At 33.4% G+C, this 7,481-nt stretch overlaps 1 protein-coding gene across 1 annotated transcript in view; it reads left to right on the forward strand.

Annotated features, from left to right (window-relative positions):
* The first annotated feature begins 5,920 nt into the window (after nucleotides 1-5,920).
* Nucleotides 5,921-7,481, forward strand: part of LOC106459454 (TRPM8 channel-associated factor homolog) — a 5,507-nt gene continuing 3,946 nt past the window's right edge. The window contains exon 1 of the mRNA XM_013919077.2: nucleotides 5,921-5,959. The gene's annotated coding sequence lies outside the window, so the exon portion shown is untranslated. The remainder of the gene's footprint in view (nucleotides 5,960-7,481) is intronic.

A 7,481-nucleotide genomic window follows, 5' to 3' on the forward strand; every position in this document is an offset into this window, starting at 1 on the left:
AGTATTGTTTGAAAAAGTACATTATGAGCCCAATCCAAATGACGGATTTCGAAACTTGATTTTGTAAGATTAAGTTGATTAAGATTACCAGAAACTAGACAGCATTGGATCTGTTTCAGTAGATGTTGTCATAAACAACCAGGTAAGGTGCTAGAAATACTTTTCGCCAGTTTGTGCGATATCTGTGATATGCTCAAGCGAACCATGTTCCAGAAAACCCAAACAACGACTACCATCTTCATCGACTTGTGATTTAAGACGTCTATTTCTTGAGCAAAGAATTAGTGTTGTCATTAAAACAGAGCTTTACAAAATAGTACTTTAAACACTTCTGTATATATATATATATACATACATATAAGTAATGTCACTTAAAACCTATGAAATTATTCCAGTGAATCTCAAAGGGAGACTTTCCTGATATTTCATTTCTGGCATCAAGAACGTTTCATAAATAACAGCTAATACTTTTCGAAAAGTAAATGTTTTATGCCAGTCGTTGTTAGTCTACAAAATATATATAATTTTACTCGTCTACAAATAAATTAACGTATGTTCTTTAAAACCATTTTGGCGTGATCGAGAACTGAAAAATAACTAACAATACAATCCGTATTCCTTATCGAAAACATCGTATGGTTTTGGTAAATCACCGCTGTATATTAGGTCTACGAATGGAATCAGTTCATACATGCTATTAATATATTATGGAAGGTCAACTCAGATTCATACTGCGGACATCAAACGATTTTAGGGTTAAATATTCCAAACTTGTATGATTCGATTAGATCATTACACTCAGGAATTAACTTTTTAATTTCGTAACAGTTGAGTTCACCTAAATTATATCATATAACGTGTTTTATTCGACCTTCGGTTAATCTGATAAAACTGAAGATTTTGCGATAATTTCACTTCTAGTATCGCATTGAATTGTCTAATATCAAAAATAAAAGTGTGACATCAAAAGTATTTGTCAGCCACGCCACAAAGTTTTCTATGGTGTCCAACTGTGTTTTTTAAGCATTTCTGGATTTTTCACACCTTTGACTATTCTTATACATATATCGAAATATTTTCATGACATACGATTTTATTTGACTTCGAAAAGACAGTTTTTTGTTTTTGAATTTCTCGCAAAGCTACACGAAGGCTATCTGCGTTAGGCAGCTAGTCATCACCACCCACCGCTAACTCTTGGGCTACTCTTTTACCAATGAATAGTGGGATTGATCGTCACATTATAACGCCTCAAAGAGCGAGCATGTTTGGCGTGACGGGAATTCGAACCCGTGACCCGCAGACTGCGATTCGAGCGACCTAACCACCTGTTAACACTTGTAAAACACACGATACTGTTTACTTATACAAACCAACAATGTACAATCTAACTTTATTTAAGAATTTACAAACAAGTTTTTTTAAGCAAAAACTGCTCGAGCTAAAAAAGTCGGTTAGTTTATGTTTAGAGATAAATATAACATAACAAATACAGATACATCGTGGTCAAAATCTGGAAACAAAGGAATGGTTAAAATCACTCCAACGGGAGATAAGGTCTATGTGAATTTCTTGAATTTTTTCCCCCATCATGTCTTAACTCTTCTGTTTTCAAACGTAATCAACATAGTTTTTTCCATTGATCAAAATTTCTATCTTAAGGTTTAGAATGTTAATTAAATTTTCTGAAATTACTGACAATACACATACTACATTCATTTTATGATTTATAACGAAGAATATTCATGAACATTTCATGTTAAAATAACGATAGTTTCTGAAAAAATGATAGTCGATTTTATAGTCCATGAGCTGCTTCTCAGATACTGTCGTCCAAACGCTACGGATTAAAATACGTTTATTTAGATATTTGTTCTCAAGTCTTGACTTGGACGACATCATAGGTTTACAATTACCTTGCAAGAGCTTTATTTTACTATTTATCCAAGTATCATACTTCAAACAAAACACAATAAACTAATAAACTGCAAACATAATGAAACCCACTTAACTTTCAAGATTTTTATTTGTTCAAAAACCATTAATACACAAGTTATTTATAACAATAGGTTGATTATACATACGGAATATTAAGTTGGCATTTGTAGCCTAAACGACATCTTATGCGACACGTGAGTTAATTGCTCGGTCAGAGACACAATTTCTTAACTGAATAGCGGGATTGATTGTCACATCATAACGCGCCCACAGCTGTCAGTTCCGACTGTGTTCAGCGGCATATACCCGAACCTTCTCGTCCGCAACCCTGCACGCTAATCAGTATACAACGCATGGCCTGAAAAATAATACGTTTGATATTGATGTAAATAAAAGGTTTTTCTTCTATTTTTGATCAATCTACTTTATTATAGAATACGAATGTTGTTGTTACTTGTTTGTTTTAGTTTGTCGTTCAAAATGACAGTATATAGATACATAGCATTTGGAGTAAGGGTATTTTTGCGCAGGAATAACAAATTCTAAGTTTATTTATTTTTTTCAATAAGATTTTTGTCTAGTACGCGTATTTAGCAATACACGTTCTGTTATTAAGTCTGTATCTATAAATTAAAATTTACTGTTTCTGAACAAGCATGTATCAATTACACGGGCCTGCGAATTTAAACTTCATAAAAGTTGTTTTGGTTTTAACTGCGAATCTTCCATAATTCAGTTACGTAGACTTCGAAAATTATATTATTATTTTTTCCATCACGTAAGGATTTTTTACAAATCGGGAAAAAAAACTCTTATTTAGATCAAATTATTCTTTCGTTTACCACAATGAACATGTTTTATTATTATGTTTGGGTTCTAGAATGATCTATAAGACTCTCATGTCGCGATTGGTCTAGAGAAATCTATAGCTAGTGATTGTCAATATTTTAAGCATAAGAAAATGTGACCTTATTTCAATTAAAATTATTCACTTATGTAAAAGTACATATGACGTTTTGTGAAAAGTCTGTACGTGATGGAGAAAAATGGATATCATTTTCGGATTCACCATGCAGGAATTACCGTAGAACATGTAAAAAATTCAAGACAATAAAACCATCGCAGGCCTGTGTAATTATTGCAAATAAAATATTCTGTTATAACTTTACATAGACAACCAGAAAAAAAAATCATCAAGCTAAAGCTAAACCCCAGTAAACGTAAAAGATACGCTATCTCATAAGCTCGTAAATTGAGAATAACATTAAGCTAAACTATTTTTGATAGTTCTAACTTTAACTGACGTCAGACAGTAATGAGTTAAGATATGCTTGTGTGTTTTACAAGTATTACAACCTCTATTTTCAACATGATTTATTTCTAGGTTTTTGGTAAAATAGTTCAACAATTATTTCTAAGTTTCACATTTGAATAAACTTGTAAATTGGTAAATTCTAAGCAGAACAACTCTATAATTTCTAATTTTGTGTAGTTTCTAAGTTTCGCGTTTAAGGAATTTTCTAATTTGTAAAATTTGAGCTACAACAGTCCTATAATTTTGAATTTCGTATTAGGACTAAGCTGTAGTTTTTATGTTCCGTGTTTCAACTTTCTTAAAATTCCTGAATTCTGTATAAGTAACAAGTGCTTAAGTTTTATATAACTGATACTTGAAACTGTCGGTACTTGGTGAAACTTCATAATCAAAGGTGGTTAAGGCGCTCGACTCGCAATCTGTGGGTCGCGGGTTCGAATCCCCGTCCCACCAAACATATTCGCCCTTTCAGCCGTGGGAGCGTTATAATGTGACGGTCAATTCGTTGGTAAAATCGTAGCCCAAGAGTTGGCGGTGGGTGGTGATGATTAGCTGCCTTCCCTCTAGTCTTACACTGCTAAATTAGGGATGGATAGCGCAGATAGCCCTCGTGTAGCTTTGCGCGAAATCCATAACAAACAAACCATAATCACAGAATTGAAGAAAAACAAGACAGTTGTACGTTTCACAAACACATAATTTATTACGACCATGGTTTCGCCAGTAAAGGCATCATCAATTACTTGGCGAAACCATGGTCGTAATAAATGATTTATTTGTGAAATGTAGAATTGTCTTGTTTTTCCTCAATTCTGTTTTATGTCAGAGTGATCCTCTAATTTAAAGACTACAGTAAGTTTTCTGTTTACAATAGCCAAGCCTAGTGATTACAGTGTTGGGTTGCCGACATAACAGCAAGCTTGGTCTAATGATTACAGTGCTAGGTTACGAACCTAACAACAGGTTTGGTCTAGTGATTACAGTGTCGGTTTGCGAACATAACAGCAAGCTTGGGATAGTGATTACAGTGCTAGATTACGGACCTAACAACAGGTTTGGTCTAGTGATTACAGTGTCGGTTTGCGAACATAACAGCAAGCTTGGGATAGTGATTACAGTGCTAGATTACGGACCTAACAACATGCTTAGTCTAGTGCTTACAGTATCGGGTTGCGGACATAACACTAACAGCAAGCTTGACCTACTGCTTACAACGTTGGTTTAGAGGACATAACAGTAAACTTGGTCTAGTGATTACACAGTCGGTTTGCGAACATAACAGCAAACTTGTTCTAGTGATTACACAGTCGGGTTGCAGGCATAACAGCAAACTTGGTCTAGTGATTACACAGTCGGGTTGCAGGCATAACAGCAAACTTGGTCTAGTGATTACACAGTCGGGTTGCAGACATAACAGCAAACTTGTTCTAGTGATTACACAGTCGGGTTGCAGACATAACAGTACAAAGTTTGAAACGTGATGCAGCTGGACATGCTCCACACTTTCAAGTGTGGGTGCAATACAAAAGTGACAGCAAGTCCCGTTATTTGTTGCAAAGAGACGGAGAAAAAACTCTTGTAACGGCGAGCGCTGCTGTCTGGCGTCTTGTCCTTTCTTTCGGTCAGTAATTCAAAATTGCCGACGACTGTACCTGAACCACAGGAGTTTCTGAACATGACGTTTTAGTTCACTTGCGTATAAGCTGCTTTTCAGGTTGAAAATTATGTTCATGATTATGCTATATGTTAGCTTGGTTATGCTAATTCTACAGTTCAATTTCTTTAAGAGAACAACAACAACAAAATTACGAATCGTATGATTAAGCATAAATATGATATTGGAAAATAAAAGAGTAATATTAAATTTTCTCTGAAAATAACAAGGTTGACACAACTAAACAAAGTAAAAAAATCATCAAATTTATTCTCTGATTGCAGTGTTTCCACTACTTCTAAGAAACGTGTTCTCTGATTGCAATGCATCCTCAACTTCTAAGAAAGTTATTTTCTGATTGCACAGTATCCACAATTTCTAAGAAATGCTAGAACAACAGTAATCCGACACTCCTATTCTTTTATTCTGAAGTCATTCCAGATAGTCCCAGCTCTATTTTCTCATTCTTGAGCTTAATAAAAACAAATCTATGTTTCGACATACTGGTAAACTTTGCAAAATATAAAACTTTAAATCATATACAGTTCTAATCCCTGAGGCATTGGGAGCATCCAAAATATTTGATATTTCATAACTGTTATGATACAACGAAAAGTCAATCTAAGTGTACAATTACTGGATATTAATAGGTAAAATAAAAACAAAAGTATCAGAGTTTTTGTAGTATAAAATGCTTTTATTAACATGATTCGTATGATGAGAATTGTTTAATAATGTGATGAAATTCATGGTAACTACCCCGTAGAAACCAAGAATTTAAGTAATGAAGCTATTAATTAAAAATACTTCAGTCAAATATCTCTGATTTCATTATTGTTATCCGGCAGCGATGGCAATGTCCTAATTTGTAAAACAAATAACTGATAAACTAAATACATCATCTACAAAAATATAAAAGTCACTTGATAGTGTTATCTTTTATATTTTGCTTTGCGCAACACTGAAACCGACACCAACAGTATATAACTGAAATCGCCAGTAATAAAAACCAGTCTTCTTTTTTGATGCAGTATTGAGCTGAAGGACAGCAAGTGAGTACTATGATGAATATTATAAACTTTATTTATAGTAATATAATCTCCCTATTACCTTATTTTCAATCATTCCTGCTTTGAATCTGTTTACATTATATATGAGTTTATTATTTTGTCTATTTGTCACCTTTTTTTTTTATAAAAAGGCCCTACATTTAAACTATTTAAAAAGTAGTTGGAATTCATGATTTTCACAAACCAGCAGAGGTACGTGCTCCAGGCGCGAAATTTTGTTGTCTCACAATGAGTGCAGGACAATGTGTTTGCAAGTCATTTGTCGGTAGTAGAAAAAGGAAAGACATAAAGGACAGAGTGTTTGTAGGTCATTTGTCGGTAGTAGAAAAAGGAAAGACATAAAGGACAGAGTGTTTGTAGGTCATTTGCCGGTAGTAGAAAAAGGACAGAGTGTTTGTAGGTCATTTGTCGGTAGTAGAGAAAGGAAAGACATAAAGGACAGAGTGTTTGTAGGTCATTTGTCGGTAGTAGAAAAAGGAAAGACATAAAGGACAGAGTGTCTGTAGGTCATTTGTCGGTAGTAGAAAAAGGAAAGACATAAAGGACAGAGTGTTTGTAGGTCATTTGCCGGTAGTAGAAAAATGAAAAACTTCAACTGGTGTCAAATTTGTAAAAAAAATGAAGAATTTAGTAAGGTAAGGATGTTAAATAAAATAATAAAACGAAGATCAACGTTTTTTATTTGCACAAACATTTATTTGTAAAGTTAAAAAATTTCAAATATACAAGCTAAAAGAAACCTAAAACTCTACATGTTTCGATGTAAATAATTACACCATCTTCAGGAGAATCCCTCAAGAAGTACACATAACACTACTTATAAACCTAAGGTATGTGTATAATTAGCAAACATGTAGAGTTTTAGGTTTCTTTTAGCTTGTATATTTGAAATTTTTTAACTTTACAAATAAATGTTTGTGCAAATAAAAAAAAAGGTTGATCTTCGTTGTATTATTTTATTTAACATCTTTGCACAAGAACTGTCAGTTTTTACGTATTAAGGTAAGGGTGTTTTGGAATCCCTCGGATAATATACTCAAAAACTCCTGAAAGATTCATAATGATCAGAGGAAGAGAAGTTGGAACATTTTCGTTACGGACAGACAAACAGACTCAAGCTATCTTATAGTATAGATTTTATTCATGCGAATCGAACAGAATTTATTTTTTCTGTCCTATGAAATACGGATATTTAGGAAAGCATGAACGATTGAAGTTGTAGATGTTGGATTTCATCAACAAATTTTCGACTATCAGCATACATCTCATCTTCGATTTTCTCATATTTTTGCATTAAAGCTAATTTTAGCTAACTCAGAGAGAATTGTAGATTTTATTACAATTATTTGTAACTTAATTATAGTATTTTGGTACTTGTGTATAAAGTTAAAATCATAAATAATATTCAACGTTAAACTCGTACACAATTAAAAACATTTTATTTAGGCCTATCTATGGCCTTCAAAAAGTTGACGACTCTACATGTTTCAACGTTACAACTCCT

Source organism: Limulus polyphemus, unplaced genomic scaffold (genome assembly GCF_000517525.1).
Source record: "Limulus polyphemus unplaced genomic scaffold, Limulus_polyphemus-2.1.2 Scaffold611, whole genome shotgun sequence".
NCBI classification, from domain to species: Eukaryota; Metazoa; Arthropoda; class Merostomata; order Xiphosura; family Limulidae; genus Limulus; species Limulus polyphemus.